Raw genomic sequence first — 15,045 nt, forward strand, 5'->3', positions numbered from 1 at the left:
AGCCCTGGGCTGGGAACACTGAGAGCTGAACAAGCAGCGGCGCTTCAAATATGATGTCCGGTGTAATGAAGCGGTGAGGTGATGGCATGGCAGGCAAATGAGAGCCTGCAGACCATTGAAATGGCGTGTTTCCCGGGAATGCAAAATTAATGCGGCAGGTTTTCTATGATATGGTGTGAGAATCCGCCTTTGTAGCCAACGGATAAAACGTTTTTTTCGCCCACTCCCGCCGTTCGTGCAAATCCAGGATGATTCCGCACATAAGGAGTTTGCAAAGTGGCACGACCGTGTAAAAGGTGTTTCCTTAAAATAGTGTGTTAGAGTGTGTGTGAGAATATGTGAGAAAATGTGAAAGAATGTAGTGTGAGAGTGTGAGAGTGTCTGAGAATGTGGGAGAGTGTGTGGGAGAGTGGGAGAGTGTGTGGGAGAGTGGGAGAGTGTGTGGGAGAGTGTGTGGGAGAGTGTGTGGGAGAGTGTGTGGGAGAGTATGTGAGAGTGTGAGACAGTGTGAGACAGTGTGAGAGAGTGTGAGACAGTGTGAGACAGTGTGAGACAGTGTGAGAGAGTGTGAGAGAGTGTGAGAGTACGTGTGAGAGTACGTGAGAGTGTGTGAGAGTGTGTGAGAGTGTGTGTGAGAGTGTGTGAGAGTGTGTGAGAGAGTGTGTGAGAGAGTGTGTGAGAGAGTGTGTGAGAGAATGTGTGAGTGAATGTGTGAGTGAATGTGTGAGTGAATGTGTGAGTGAATGTGTGAGAGTGTGAGAGAGAGTGAGAGTGTGTGAGAGAGTGTGTGTGTGAAAGTGTGTGAGTGTGTAAAAGAATGTGTGAGAGGGTGTGTTAGAGTGTATGAGTGTGAGAGATTGTGAGAGAGTGTGTGAGAGAGTGTGTGAGAGAGTGTGTGAGAGAGTGTGTGAGAGAGTGTGTGAGAGAGTGTGTGAGAGAGTGTGTGAGAGAGTGTGTGAGAGAGTGTGTGAGAGTGTGTGTGAGAGTGTGTGTGAGAGTGTGTGAGAGAGTGTAAGTGTGAGAGCGAGCGTACGTATGTCTAGTCCTCTTTTAATTTATGTCTAGCTCAATTTACAAATAACCCAGCAGACCAGCTTTAGCCTTAAACAAGTTTAGGGTTAGTTTATTACAAAAGCTACTACTGAAAGTGATAAAGTTATTAGCTAAAATACAGATACAAAGATTAAAAACAGATAAAGAAAAAGAGATGCTTAAAGGTGAGATTTCAAATCAGACTCTGAGATATCGTCGCAGGCCCATTGCTTGAATTCCTTCCTTCCGAAGTGAAGGGGATGAAATCTGAGGATCGGTTTAGCAGTTGCGATGGCTTCTGTAGCTGAAGAGTTGGGGTTTGCCTTTGCAGGTGGACTCAACAAGCAGAAACAGGTCCTAGGACTGAGTGAAGGCTCCTGTTTTAACTTTTATGGTACTGCAGGTGGTAGTTTGATTTAGTTCGGCAGTCCAATAGCTGTTTCTGGAAACATTTCTTAGTCTCTCGATGTTGAGAAGCAGTTTCTGTTTCAATGGATCTCACTCATGATGTTCAAGACGCTTCTCTCTTTAGACAACTTCCAGCTTTTTCTTATAGCATGAAACCCAAATATAGCTGCTCCCAAATTGACATCTGGAATACAGTGTACATTTTTAGTCACCTCATCAAGAAAAGATATAATTGCATTAGATCAGCAAAGAGAAGGTTCACTCAACTGATTTCTGGAATGAAGGGGTTGTCTTATGAGGAAAGGTTGGACAGGTTGGGCTTATATCCATTGGAATTTAGAAGATTATTTTTTAATTCTTTCAAGGGTGAGCTAGACCAGCATTTATTTCCCATGCCTAATTGCCCTTGAGAAGGTGGTGGTGAGCCACCTTCTTGAAGCCGCTGCAGTCCATGTGGTGTAAGTACACCCACAGTGCTATTAGGTAGGGAGTTCCAGGGTCTTGGCTGGAATGAGGGGTGATTTCATTGAAATATCCTGAGGAGAATTGACAGGAGGATAGTGAGAGGATGTTTCCCTTTATGGAGAGACTAGAACAAGGGGCACATTTTAAAAATAAGGGGCCTTCCATTTTAGCCAGAGATAAGGAGAATTTTCTTTTTCTCAGAGGATTGTGAGTTTATGATTTCATGAGTTCATGCCAACACAGAGCATACAACCCAGCTGACAATTAAGTATGTTACTGAGGGAGTGCTACACTGCCAAAGATGCTTTCAAATGAGGGGATAATTGAAGAATCTAATCGTCACCCCCTTGACATTCAGTAGCATTATCATCATTGAATCCGCCACTATCAACATCCTAGGGGTTACTATTGACCGGAAACTAAACTGGACTAGCCATATAAATACAAGAGTAGGTCAAAGGCTAGAAATCCTGCTGAGAGTAGCTCACCTCCTGACTCCCAAGGCCTGTCCATCATCTACAAGGCACAAGTCAGGAGTGTGATGGAATGCTCCACTCGACTGGATGAGTGCAGCTCCCACAACATTCAAAAAACTTGACACCATCCAGGACAAAGCAGCCTGCTTGACTGGTCAAAAACCTGGAACTCCCTTCCTAACAGCATGGTGGGTGTATCTACACCACAGGGACTGCAGCGATTCAAGGAGGCAGCTCACCACCGACTTCTCAAGGGCAATTAGGGATGGGCAATAAATGCTGGCCTAGCCAGGGAAACCCACATCCCTTAAATGAATTTAAAAAAGACAACTCACTATTTTAAAAGGAGCATTTTACATGCAAGTTGTTGTTGCTTCCTGTTACTATCTTCAGGAAAGCAGGGGGAAAACTGAACAGAGGCGAAAAGTAAAGTTACACTAAAGGCTCTGGATATAAAAAGGAATTAAGTTACCTAGGAATTTACAGTAGCATAAAAGATATTGCACCTTGATCCGTCTGGTCCCAATATTTTTCAAGTGGAACAAGACTTCTATACCCTGCTCACAGGTTTTTGGCTTGGCGTATCTAATACTTTCTTAACTCTGCTGATACAATCAACATTCTGCTTCCTTTGGCAGCACATTCCACACATTCAACACTCTCTACTGAATAGATAGATCCAAAGGCTAGGAATCCTGCAGCAAATAACTCAATTCCTTAATCCCCAAAGCCTGTCCACTCATCTACAAAGCACAAGTCAGGAGTGCGATGGAATATTCCTCACTTGCCTGGATGAGTGCAGCTCTTACAACATTCAAGAAGCTTGACACCATCCAGGACAAAGCAGCCGGCTTGATTGGCAACCCAACCACAAACATTCACTCTCTTCACCACAAACACACAGTGGCAGCAGTATGTGCCATCTACAAGATGCACTGCAGGAACTCACCAAGCTTCCTTAGATAGCACCTTCCAATCCACGACCACTACCATCTAGAAGCACAAGGGCAGTAAACACATGAGAACACCATCACCTGGAAATTCCCCTCCAAGTCACTTATCACTGTTATATCACTGTTCCTTCACTGTCGCTGGGTCAAAATCCTGAAGCTCCCTTCCTAACAGCACTGTGGATGTACCTACTGCAGTGGTTCAAGAAGGCAGCTCACCACCACCTTCTCAAGGGCAATTAGTGATGGGCAATAAATGCTGGCCTAACCAGCAACACCAATATCCATTGAATAAAAAAATTGTCTTTTCACACGCGATCCCTTTCCTAAATTTGAGGCTGTGCCTCTTGTGGTATAATCTTTGACTAAGTTAAATTAGAACCATAGAAAAGTTACGCTACAGAAAGAGGTCATTCAGCTTAACATGTCTGCGCTGGCCAAGAAAGAGAAAAGAAAGAAACTAGCCACTTATTTTTAAGCCCACTTTCCAACAGCTGGCCTGTAGCCTTGCAGGTTACAGCACTTCAGGTGCAGATCCAGGTACCTTTTAAATGAGTTGAGTGTTTCAACCTCAGCCATCAATTCAGAGAGTGCCTTCCAGACACCCACCTCCCTCAGGATGAAAAAGTTTTTCCTCATGTCCCCTCTAATTCTTCTACCAATCACCTTAAATCTATGTCCTTCGGTAATTGACCCCTCAACAAGAGATAACAAGTCTTTCCTGACTACCCTCTCTAGGCCCTCAATTTTGTACACCTTAATTAGGTCACCCCTCAGTTCTAAGGAAAACATCCCTAGCCTATCCAATCTCTCCTTGTAGCTGCAATTTTTAACATTCTTGTAAATTTCCTCTGCACTCTCTCCAGAACAATTGTGTCCTTCTGGAATGTGGTAACCAAAACTGTACACAAAATTCCAGTTGTGGCCTAACCAGCGTTTTATACAGTTCCCTCTTTACATCCCTGCTTTGGTACTCAATGCTTTGCATAATAAATGAAAGCATTCCATACACTTTCTTGACCACCCTGTCCACCTGTCCTGCCACCTTCAAGCACCTGTGGACATGCACTCCAAGGTCTCTCACCTCCTCAACCCCTCTCAATAACTGCCCATTTATTGAGTATTGCCTTGCTTTGTTTGCCTTCCACAAATGCATTTTCTCACACTTTTCCAGATTGAATGCCATTTGCCTCTTCTCTGCCCACCCAACCAAACCATTGTCGACAGTTATCATCTTAACTGTTAACTACATGGCCAATTTTTGTGTCATCTGCAAATTTCCCAATCATGCCTCCCACATTTAAGTCTAAATCATTAATATATACAAACAGGGCTCGAACACTGAGCCCTGTGGAACACCACTGGAAATAGTTTTCCATTCGCAAAAACAGACATCAACCATTACATTTTGTTTCCTGTTACTGAGCCAATTTTGGATCCACCCTGTACTTAGAGGCTGTCACAGACTCAATGGCTTCAACCTTCTACATCAATTTGTGTTGAATCAGCTACTGACATTAATTCCTCAGGCAAGGCAAACAAAAACAAGTTGTTGTGCTTTGAAAAAAAATTCCTCAGGCAATTAGTTCATTTCAAAACTCAAAGTAAGAATGGTGGCATTCAGGTATCGCTAATTTGACCTCAGGCCTGTATTGCTGAATAATAATAATTCTGTATTAGATTATCAACTGCAGCATGATTCAGTGTGATTCACCAACTACAAGTTCGACAGGGCAATAATCCAGTTCACATGTTAGTGCCTATGTTTTTACATCTGGCAGATATGCTCTGTTCACTATAATTGCTAAGACCATCTTTTTGCTTTTCCTGCAAGACACCTTCAGACAGAACTTTTGGGGCATGAAAGTCTTAGTGTAGCACCAGTGGAGATACTGCTATGTAAGGCTTAAGCTCTCCAGGACTGTATGCTGTGCTGCCAACTGTTTCAGGCATGGCCCATGTGGTGTGCTTGCATAGGGATCCCCTCCAAACACTTGATACAACTGAATGTGTGCTCTCCAACTGAATAATGTTATGCCAAATTTCCTATTTTGGATCTGTTACAACCATGTAAGGAGGGTTGAAGTGACTCACCTACTCTACCACTCCAGCTCAGACCATAACAGGCTTTCTTTTGTGAACTTATAAGGTTGAGGGCTTTAATTCAATGTCTGCACTTAACCAGTTATGTGCTCATTGAAAATAAACCCAAACTGACAACTTTCCTGAGTTTAAACAAAAGGGGTTAGTTTTTATTGAGCTAAAAACCCACCCAGGTAAAGATATAAAGATTTTTAAAAATCTAAACACACATCCTGACCTTCACAGCATATACACACACAAACAAACACACAAATAATGCAAACTTACTAATTCTGCAGTAGAAAGTTACTCTTTGGCCAAATTAAAGTTCACCGATAAATGGCAAAAAATCGAAAGTTCATTGTTTATGAGTTCTAGCTGGCATCCATGATTGAAGCATAATTTTTCCACCGTGGTCCTGAAATTTCAGTGGAGTTAAAGCCGACATAAACAGCAATTTCTGAAGACAGTCTTTTTTATAAACCTAACCTACCTTTTCAAAAAATCAATGATTTTTGCACCTGATGTTGCTGGTGTTTGAAAATTCTCTCTGTGCTGGATTTCAAACTGTAATATAGATAGAGTCTTGAACTTGAGAGGGGAGAGGAATAATGTTCCTACTCCATTGGCAGATTCATTCCAGACTCCTGCATAGCAGCTTGCGTGTTGGAAAAAAAAGGCATTCAAAAATGGTTATTCAAGTCACATGACCTCTCTCCCTATAATGATTTCAGAAGGTAATCAATTAGTTCAATACTGGACAGATCATGGTTATTGTTTTATGGCCTAGGTACTTAGATTCTGCAATGTCCCAGCATTAAATTCTAAATGATCCATCATCAATCTTAATGAGGTAGGAAGAACACCTTCTTTGTAGCCATTGTTCCTGTAGACTTTCTGTTTCTCTGTGAAGTGTAGCTTTATAGAAATGCAAATTATGAGGTCCAGTACAGTTTCAGTTCATCTTTTGAAGTAATTCTTGACATCAGCAGGTTAAAATGTCAAAATTCCATAGAGGCTGTCCTGGCATATCATAATTGCAATCCACAATGGAACCTTTCAGAAATTGGTCAACATGTAATATCAGACATCAGATGGTGAGCAAGATTTGGAGTCAGATCGTGAGTTACTCACTGCAGGATTCCCAGCCTCTGATCTCTTGTAGCCGCTGTATTCATATAGTTGTACCACTTAAGTCTTTTGTCAATGGTAAGCCCTGGATGTTGATGGGGATTCAGTGATGGTAATGCAATGGGGAGATGGTTAGATTCTCCATTGCTGTAGATGGTCATTACCTGGTGTTTGTGTGGCACAAATGTTACTTGCCACTTATCAGCTCAAGCCTGAACATTGTCCAGGTCTTACTGCGAGCAGGGATGAACTGCTTCAGTTAGCTGAAGAGTTGTGAATGGTACTGAAACATGTACAATTATTAGGGAAAATCCATATTTGATCTTATGATGGAAGAATGCTCATTGATGAAGCAGCTGTAGATGGTTGGAATTAGGACACTACCCTCAGGAACTCATGCAGCCATGTTCTGACTTCCCACCACCACAACCAACTGAAGTCTGCAAAACAAGCTATCAATCTATAATGGCACCATTGGATGTGTTTTGGATAAAGTAATTTGGAAAGGTGGATTTTATTGCAAAATGATCAGTGACCAGAAGGACACTGAGATGGAACATATCAATTGGATTTCAAGGTGGGGAATAGTGGAGCAAAGATGGTGAAGGTATAATATTCACAAGGAACCATTGTCTCAGTAGGTGCTGAGGGGCAACCCATACAGAGTGCAGAGTCCCAAATGCCTCCTCTGTGCATCTCCTTCCGTTGCTTTTGCCTCCAAGCTCACTACTTTGGCCATGCAAGAGTCCTCCACATGCACAACAGACCCTTTTACCCGTCTTCAGTATTTTCCCTCCATCTGGAACCCTTCCTTTGGCCTCCTACCTTCACAATTTTTTCATTGAGAGCTGCCAGCGTGACACCAGCAGCCTCAATATCTCTGCTCCTCTCACTCGCTCTAACATACCCCCCTCTGAATTTGCTGTACTCCATTCACTCAAGTCCAATCCTAGCATTGTCAACAAACCTGCTGTCAAGAACAGTGCTGTTGTCTAGCCTTGCGGAGATTGAAAGTCATCTCTCTTACGTTTCCTCCTACCTCTGTGGACCATGCCCCCAATCACTGAACATCAAATCATCATCTTTACGTCTGATACTGACTTTAACTCCCTTGGAGATCTTCCCTCCATGGCCTGTAACATCATAGGGCCAAATCCAAAGAGTATTCTAACTCCTTCCCAAGATCCACAAAGAGGAATATTTATTTCAGCCTGTTTCTGCCACACTGAACTGAATGCTTCCCATCACAACTCTATTTTCTGCCCTTGCTCAGTCTCTTCCCACCCATATCTGTGACTCTTCTGACAACATATTGCTCTAACAATTTCTAATTTCCTGGCCCTAACTATCTTCTCTTCACTGTAGACATCCAATTTCTCCATATCTCCACCCTCCACCAGGAAAGTCTGAGGGCTCTCTGCTTCTTTCTTGAAAAGGCCAAACCAGTCCCCAACCACCATCATCCTCCTCCACCTGGTTGAACTTGTTCTCACATTGAGTAACTTCTCCTATTTCTCCACTCACTTCCCCCAAAGAAAAGAAGTGTTGCTATGGGCATTCATATGGTCCAAGCTATGTCAGCCTTTTGTGGGATATGTGGAACACACCTTGTTTCAATCCTACTCCAGACCCTCCCTCACCTCTGTTCCCGGTACATTGATGACTGTATCAGCACTATTACTGTTCTCGCCCTGAACTGGAAAACTTGAACTTTGCTTCCAATTTTCAACCTTTTCTCACTTTCACGTGATCAATCTCTGACTTTTTTCTCTTCCACAACTTAACTTACTGCCAGGAATAGAAACAGATATAATTAACTGTTTCACTACAGGCCACTGACTCACACAGTTATTTCGACTATTCCTCTTCAGATCCTTTCCTGTACGGACTCCATTCAATTTTCTTTCCCAGTTGACTGCATCATCAGAGCACAATCTTCCATACCAACATTTCTGAGATGTCTTCCTTTTTTCTCAGCCAAAGATTCTCCCCACTGTGGTCAATAGGTCCCTGGACCATATCATTCCCATTTCATACACTTCTGGTCTCATCCCTTCCCCTCCTTCTCAGAACCATGCTATGATTCCCCTTGTCTTGACTTTCTACCCCACCAGCCTCTGTAATCAATGCATTATCTTCTGTCATTGCTGCCGCCTCCAGCATGATGCCACCACCAACACATTTTCCCCTCCCCTTTGCTTCCAGCATTTCAAAGGGACCATTCACTCCATGACACCTGATCCACTCCACAATCATTCCAAACACACCCTTTCCTTCCCATGGCACCTTTCCAGGCAAGCCCAGAAAATGCAACACCAGCCCTTTTATCTCTTCTTTCCTCAGTCCAGGGCCACGAACACTCCTTCCGATGAAACAGAACTTTACTTGCACTTCTTTCAATTTTGTATACTAGATTTGCTGTTTACAATGCTGCTACAGGAGAAAGGGTGCTGATAGGTTGCCAAATCGTCTCTAATTGGCCAAGGTGAAGCCATGGAGAAAGCAAAGGGCAACTATAGGCTCCTGGGTATTTCATAAAAGACACAAGGCTTGAACATATTTCTCTTCCTGGCAGAGAACTTGTCCCTGTGTATGAATGTTTGTCAGATCTAAAATGTGTGAATGAGCCAGGTTTTGAGCTGGACTGATTATTGTTAGTGTGTCTGTTAGTGCACTCAGGGTTGTTCAGCAAGTGCTGCCCAATCATGGAATCACATCTAAAGCAGACTTTTTGTTTTGTGTTTTGCAAGTGCTGGCTGCTTGAATGTGGTCTGTACTCTGCTATTATGAGCAACTGAGGGAATATGCCAACTGCCAGATCAGCAAAATTCTGTTCAATTTCTCTCTCTCTGTTCTATCAATTCCAAGTAATAAAACTTCAATCATGCAAGCATGAATTAACAGAATCAAGTTTGTTACAGATAATTAGTCACAGAAACAGGGTCTTAAAAACAAAAAACTGCGGATGCTGGAAATCCAAAACAAAAACAGAATTACCCGGAAAAACTCAGCAGGTCTGGCAGCATTTGTTGAAGGGTCATGAGGACTCGAAAAGTCAACTCTTTTCTTCTCCGCCAATGCTGCCAGACCTGCTGAGTTTTTCCAGGTAATTCTGTTTTTGTGTTGAAGAGGGTCTTAAAGTCTGGTTTAAAAGTAAGTAACAATGAGATATTTTATAAAAACATACAGGGTTACATCCTGCTCTGTCACACTTATTTAAGTGTTGTGTTGCATCTGAACTAACAGACTGGATTGGGCAAAGCTTCCAGGACCATAATCTGAGTGACAATGAAAAGCCACCTGGGACCTGTACAGCCCAACTTCAAAGGGAGCTACCAGAAGGCCATTTGCATTTGACAAATCATGCTTCCTCGTGAAGTCTTTGAGTCTATGGAGACAATGACTTCCCAAGCCCTCAACAAATAGTCCTCTTTCAACCCATAATGACTGAGACACAAGCTGGGACACAAAGCCAATTTCCAGACTCTGGGTAAACATTATTTGTTGAAGACCTTGTGGAGGTGTAAGGTCACATGACCTAGGACTCATCACCCATAAAATTGATTCATCTCCATGTGCCCACTTCATCTTGTGATGTCAACACCATCAGAAAAGTGAATTTTACAACATTGGTTTCCAGCCTTCGAACCTCCATGAAAAAATTCCTCATTAGGCTTTGATTCTGGACTCTGGAATTCACATGAACCAATATTTATTTCCTCTCTGGTCTCTATAGTCTAAAACCTTTTTTTCTCTATCCCTCCCTGTACTGCATAAATGTGGCGGGGAAGTTGCGGACTCCTTTTCATGATTTTTTTGAATGTGTGCAATAAACTAACGTCCTGAGGTAATCCTACCTCGAATTTGCTGTGAGGCTATTTGTAGAAATTGAAACACAAAACTGAGAGGTTGGGAAATATGCTACTGCTTATTCAAAAAAAATTCAAAACACTTATTTATGGACAGGTATAAGAGGAAAAATAAGTGCTGTTTGAACTGACCCCCTCCTGTCAGTAACACAAGTAAAAATGAAATAGCAGCTTTATTAAGGGAACAATAATATCAATAATAGTCTTATATCAGAAGAAGGTTTTCTTTTAATTTGGGGAGCGTGGAAACATGATGATATTACAAATTTTATATCTTAGAACATAATAAATTAACTCTTTATAAATATTGGGTGGGTGAAGCTAGAGAGTGGAGTGAATCTGGATCTGTATAATAGCTCATTAACTGTTAGATTGCCTTAACTGCTATAACTAATTAATTGCATGCTTTGACAATTGGTTAGAGGAGGTTGCAACTAATTCCAGACAAACAAGGATGCAGTTGCCAATGATAACAAATATGCTGGCTTGTGTTATATACTGTTTTTAACCATGAGTATTTTTGCTACTTATTGGATTGTATTTCAACTGCCTCATTGTTTTGAAGCATGAATGGGTGTTCTAGGTTATAACTTACACATTTATTGTGGGAAGAGAAACAACTCTGGAGTCTGTAAGCTTAGAGTAACCAAGGACTTTTATTTACAAGCATATGCTGGGAGGACACAGCCTGATTCTACAGGGTGTCTCCAATACATATGCTGTGTAACATATCATATCTTTTAGTTATCATATTTTAATGTATTGCCTGGTACAACCTCCAGTTACATATGTAATGAGCAGGATTATTCAGGCTGTAGATGCTTCGTTATCTCACTGGGAGGTTGGGAACATCTCGGTTCTAATGCCTCCCAGTCTGTGCCCTAATCACTAACTTTTGTTTGTCCATCCTGTGAATGTCATTACGTTTTATGACTTGATTGTTAGTTGGGTTCCCACAGTACTAGCTATGTACCTATCATGCTCATGTGTTGGCTATATTTCCCATCATGCTTAGAAAGACCTCTAATAATTACATTTCTCTATTCTAAAGCTATTAATACATGTCGATCCTAATCAGTTACCCCACTTCACATTACATTCTGAGGTGAAGAAATCTGGAGTTGAATTTTGTTGTCGCATGGGAGTCCAGCTGATGGGCCCAAAAGCAGGGGGGCAACCCTCCTTTGGACATCTGTGGAACCAGGGGTTGCATCTTGTGAATAGCAGCTGACAAATTGGTTGCCACTGTCCCTATTAAGGATGGCTGCCTGTCCCCAGGAGGTGCCAGCCAATTGCAGCCACTGGGAAACATGACCAGTACTGGAACAGCTCCTGAAAGAAGCGGACTCATTGGAAGGATGGAGACCTCCCAAACAGGTAAGTGGGGTCTCAGCTCACCTAGGCTAGTGCGGCAGGTCCCAGTGAGAGGGAGATGGGGCTGGTAAGGGCTGACAGCTAGTCCACAGGCCAATGAGTGCCACCCCAAAGCAGTATGCCAGTGGAGTTGAGAAAAGGCCCTTAATTGGCAATTTAAGTGATTCTATTAGCCTTTTGGTAGGAGAGCAGCCTGCAACCTATTCTGCTTGTTGAGTCCACTCACAAAGGCAAATGCCAACTCTTCAACTACAGAAGCCATCACAACTGTTAAAGCAAACCTCAAGTTTTAACCTCTTAGCTTCAGAAAGAAAGAATTCAAGCAACAGGCCCACAACAAGATCTCAAGGCTGATTTGAAACCTCATCTTTAAGCATCTGTAAGCCAACATATTATTTACCTTTTCAATATACAATCACTTCTTAACTACTTAACTGTTCCTTTATTTCTTTTATATTAATTAATGTAGACCAGTTGTGGTGTAACCCTGCATGTGGAGTCTGTCTCTGGTGGTAACATGGAGCATTGAGGTAAAAAAAGAACCCAGACCAAAGATATGTAAAGAACTGTACTGAACTTCATTGTGGGCTCAAAACACAAAGCATGATGGTTAATTTAGTCAAGTGAAAGCCTTGCTGGAATCAGCAAGTTCTGCACAATGACTGAACCTGTAAGACGGCTCATATCAGTGAACATAAACTGACTGGGCTTCATTAAGGGGCAACAAAAGTGCCGCCTTCTCCCAGCTCTGGAGATTGATAAGAGTTTCAGAGATAACAAAGTGGAGTCAAGCTGGCTATGGTACCTCAAGTGTGGCCTTGAAAGGGGGCTTGGCTAGGGAACATCTGGAGAAAGCATAGAGATGTACAGTGATATAACTAGAAAACAACTAAATGGACTAAGAGCAGGCTTCACCTTCTATGGCACAGCATCGTGGCAAAAAAAATGTATACAGAGTCCACGAGAACCATTGCTACTGCAGTAGGTTGGAGCAATTTGGTCAATCGCTCAGAAGACGCACATGGGGGATTCATCATCAGATTGACCACCAAAACAGACTCCGGCCTGCAGGGAAGCTGGTATTATTGTGACTACGTACTATTACTTAGTGGTTTAATAAAGCTGAAACTTCATCTAAGTTGTGTGCTGTTGATATCCAAGAACATTTACACCAGGTAGAGGGTCTTACACATCTCTTTTTCTTCATCTGTATTTAATTTTCGTATCTGTATTTTAGCTAATAACTTTGTCACTTTCACCTAAATAACTTTCAGCAGTAGTTTTTGAATTTCAATAGCTTCAAACATCAAAAAATTGAACTAACTTTAAAAAAGCTGACTCTGTTTTAATGAGGTACTTTTATGTTTTTCTTTATAATCTATAATTCATGCAGAATAACCCTGCCCCCACTCCACATTATGCCCATCCAACACCACCCCCACCCCACAGATTGCAGATGTCCTTTCCCCATCAACCACCCCCAGCCCGCTTCACCGCCCTGGAGCAATTTTCTCCCCTACCAGCCTGCCCAGAGCAATTTTTGCTTCCTCCAAGCAATTTTCTTCCACTACCTGAAACCCCCTTTTCTTCTGCCCTTTCCACTACCCACCACCCCACCACAACACCGCCCCCCACCAAACTTTCTAAAGGCAAACTTTTCAGGTAGGGTGAGTCAACATATGCAATATTTGGTCATATGACCAAAATCTTGGTCAAAGAGGTTAAATAGGTTTTAAAGATTCAGGGAAAATCAAAGACTACTTTCTCCACAATGCATTCCTCTGACCCTTATTTAACACTCACGTCAGGATTCTGAAGCCTGTGGGAAAAAGCCTCACCTTAGTGTCTGAAATGCAGGCAGGGTTTTCTGGTCCTTGATACAATGATCACTCTTACCCAAGTATTCCCCCACGACCACTGTCCATGTGGCCCAACTTATTCCTCAGCATCAAATTCGGCAAAGCTCCATTTCTAGTTGGACCAAGAACACACTGTTCAAGGAAGTTCTCCTGAATGCACTTCAAAAATTCCTCCTATCCTTTTACTTCACTCAAACATTATCCCAATCAATATTTGACTAACTAAAGTCTCCCAATACTACCACTCCATAGTTCTTGAACAGCTCTGATTTCCCAACAGATTGCTTCTCTATTTCACTCATTATTTGGAGCACTATCAAATATCTCCAATCATGTGATCATACCTTTTCGCTTCTCAGCTCTAACCAAATTGTTTCTGTCCTTGCCCCATCAAGGACACTCTAGGGTGAGGTAGTGGTGTAGTGGTATTGTTACTAGACTAGTAATCTAGAGACCCAGGGTAATATTCTGAGGATCTGGGTTCAAATCCCATTATAGCAGATTGTGGAATTTGAGTTCAATAAAAAATATCTGAAATCAAAAGTCTAATGATGACCATTGTTGTAAAAACCCATCTGGTTCACTAATGCCCCTTTAGGGAAATAAATCTGCTGGCCTACATGTGACTCCAGACCAACAGCAGTGGGGTTGATTCTTAAATGAAGAAAGGCAATTTGGGATGGGCAATAAATGCTAGCCTAGCTAGTGATGCCCATGAACAAATATTTAAAAAATGTCTTCCCTGACCAATACTATCACCTCTTTTCTCCTCACCAGTTTTGATTCAACTGTATTTTAAGCTTCAGCTGGCAAATCAGGGAAGGTAAAGTGTGGCCTGGTTAGCAGTGAAGGTCAGTGACCAGACTCCAGCAACCCAGGGCTGCAGCCATTAAGCAGGGTATAATTTGGAGGGTGTGTGGAGAACTGGGTTGCAGCATGCCCATTCTGCACCGGGGGAATATGCAGCTGTGTATGATAATGTACAGACCATGCTAATGTTTCACAGCATGGCCAAACCTTCAATTGTCTTGGAACCTTCTTGCCATTGGACCAATGTCAAGACTGTGGTAGTCAGCATGCAATTACGATATCATGTTTAAAAAAAATCATGCACAGACATCCTGCAATCTGAATGAAATTTGGGACCTGTAACATCAGGACCCCCAACCGTGTCCAGGGCCAGGGGGAGAAATCATGGGCCCTGGTGCTACTCCCATTTTCGGACTAGTAAACTAAACACTTTCCACAATCCACTCCACCTTTAACCCTCCCCCTCACAAACTTTGGGTGCCCAGAATTGCAAAGCATAGTCAATGTGGGGTTGAACTATCTTATATAGGTTTAGCAAAACTTCTTGACTTTTGTATTCTATGCCTCTATTTATAAAATTGTCCAAAGT

The sequence above is a fragment of the Carcharodon carcharias genome, chromosome 8 (genome assembly GCF_017639515.1).
Source record: "Carcharodon carcharias isolate sCarCar2 chromosome 8, sCarCar2.pri, whole genome shotgun sequence".
Lineage (NCBI taxonomy): Eukaryota > Metazoa > Chordata > Chondrichthyes > Lamniformes > Lamnidae > Carcharodon > Carcharodon carcharias.